The sequence below is a fragment of the Ipomoea nil genome, unplaced genomic scaffold (assembly GCF_001879475.1).
Source record: "Ipomoea nil cultivar Tokyo-kokei standard unplaced genomic scaffold, Asagao_1.1 scaffold1095, whole genome shotgun sequence".
Taxonomy (NCBI): Eukaryota; Viridiplantae; Streptophyta; class Magnoliopsida; order Solanales; family Convolvulaceae; genus Ipomoea; species Ipomoea nil.
Window position 1 is genome coordinate 7,472 of NW_017617523.1, and position 2,683 is coordinate 10,154.

Consider the following 2,683-nt stretch of genomic DNA (forward strand, 5'->3'; position numbering starts at 1 on the left):
TTCCTCGAACCCTCGGGCGAGTCAACACAGGTCCATTTCAGTTTTAATATAATCGCCGAGTTGAAAGTTATCGCGGCCGTGTGTAACCATTTTTAACGAAGTTTCTAAGAGGGGACCATTTGTTTATTTAAACACAATAATCATTCATCTCTGTAATCTAGTACTCTAATGGGAGGGCAGATTCGTCATTTCACCCCCACCTCCTCGTGTTGCACGTTTTTCCTCACTCTACTCGTGCCCTGCCCGTATAAATTCCCACTCCTTTTGAAAGTGTTTTCTCTCCAACTCCCAAATCCCAACTCTTAAGCCATAGAGAGAGAGAGAGGACAGGCCGATAGGCCGATACTTTGAATTTAATATATACGATTCAAGTTTTTTGAGTTTTACAGTTCCGACCAGACATTATATTTTAGTTTTTAGCGCTTACAGTTTCCGATCAGACATCATATTTTAGTACGAGGAGTGTGAGTGAGTGAGCGAGTTCGATATGGTGCGTACGCCGTGTTGCGACAAGAGCGGGTTCAAGAAGGGGACATGGACACCCGAGGAAGACAGGAAACTAGCGGCTTATGTTACCAGATATGGGGTGCTGGAATTGGAGACAGCTTCCTAAGTTTGCTGGTAATTCAACCTGGAAAAAACCTTAATTAACGCTAACAATTATTGGGGATTTTCTTTGTTTTGTTTTTGGGTTTGGGTTAATTTAAATTGTTTTTGTTTGGGGTTTTTGTAGGATTGGCGAGGTGTGGGAAGAGCTGCAGATTGAGATGGATGAATTACTTGAGACCCAATATTAAAAGAGGGAACTATACCAAAGAAGAAGACGAAACCATCGTGAGGATGCATGAACAATTAGGCAATAAGTAAGTTCTTATACCCTAAAAAATTCTACTATATTTACTCCCAAATGTTACTTCCTTAATGGCGTGCAAACCCTGATGTGGGCCGCTGTAAGGATGTTTAGGGCAAAATTTTAAATATTGGAGTAAAAATTAAGAGTATAGAATGTGAGTGCAGAACTGGCATTCCCATTTTTGTCACAAAAAAGCTAGGGAATTTGTTAGCTTTTGGCATCAATTTACATTTGGATCTCTTATTTTGGTTGCAGATGGTCAGCCATTGCAGCACACTTGCCAGGAAGAACTGACAATGAGATAAAAAACCACTGGCATACTTCACTCAAGAAGAACTCAAGAAAACCATCATCCTCTTCTCCCACTCAAAACCCCCAACCAAAGAAGAGATCCTCGTCGTCTACCCGAACCAAAAGACAGGACCGGGCAAACTCATCTGAAAACCCCATAATCTCGACTCATGAAATCTTAGAAAGTTCTCAGTGGTCTCCACAACCTTCATCCAGCGAGACTTCTTCTTCTTCTTCTTCTTCTTCCACCACCACTACTACTACCACCAAAAGCGATGGAATTATCCATGACGACCAAACCGTACAAGGTGAATTTGGTCACATGGAATGCGACGAAAGTTTTTGGAGTGAGCCGTTCATAATGGACAACTTTTGGTCCAATAATGAATTAGTTGTGCCTTCAATCGACTTCGGACTTTTGTCTCCACCTTCTCCTTTTAGAGACTATGATTTCTTGGGCTCATTTGATCATTTTCCCGAAGGATTCAATAATTTGAATTGGTGAGAAATTAAACATGTCGAAATTATATATATAGATATTTACCTTGTGTCATGGTAAATAATCTTGTGTCGACAGTGATCCAAGACACTATATACTAGGTTGTTTTAGACACTATATACTAGGTTGTTTTAGAGTGATCTTACAAAAAATAAAAATTAAAAAATAGAGGTGATCTTGTAATTGCAACTGTAATTTGAAGGGCATAACTTTAATTATAATAAGTATGATTAGCCTTTCATTCCTCTAAGAGCCCAGTGAATTTGTGCACACTCAAAGTGGGTCTGGTTATTTCACTCCAGCAATCTCCTTTTTTTTTTTTTTTTTTTTTTTGAAGCTGAAATTGGGTTTTTACCATCATAATTCTTATGGTGAAATTCTTGGTTTCCCATTCTAAAAAAAAAAATTAAATTATTCGCCATCATTGTATTTACTTATTTACTTATTGACGTTCACATTTTGACGTAATAATAGAATTCTTCGGTTGGTCTTGTATCGGGAAACTATTTTTCTAACAAAATATAATTTATTATTTTTTTTTATAAATCAATAAGTATAACGTACATTTTCTCAGTTCAAAATATTATATTTTTGTTAAAATGTATTACATATTTGAGAGTTGTTTCACTTCAATGCTCTTAAACAAGTTTTTGTAAATATTCTTTAGTCATTCAACGTTCATATAAATTTATTAACCTCATCATGAGTTTTTATTTTATTTTATTTTTTATTTTTTTAATTTTTTTAATCTACCCTGTAACTTAATACTCCGTAACTAGATAGTGTTATAACAAGAGATAAAAATAGAGTGGTAAATATGGGAGGTAAATAATAATTACATTTTTAAAAGGTAATTAATTAAATAAATATTGATACGTGTTTATCATTAATTAAATTTGTGATAACGATGTGAAGAAAATTGTTAAATCGGAAGTTGATTTTTGGATGGGCTTTATAGTTGATGACAATAATCAACTTCACAAGGACACAATCACAATCATTATTGTGTGGAACATACTATTAAATAATGTACATCCAGT

General features: G+C 35.3%; 1 pseudogene; it reads left to right on the forward strand.

Annotated features, from left to right (window-relative positions):
• The first annotated feature begins 417 nt into the window (after window positions 1-417).
• LOC109183001 lies at window positions 418-1,893 on the forward strand (annotated as a pseudogene).
• The last annotated feature ends 790 nt before the right edge of the window (window positions 1,894-2,683 follow it).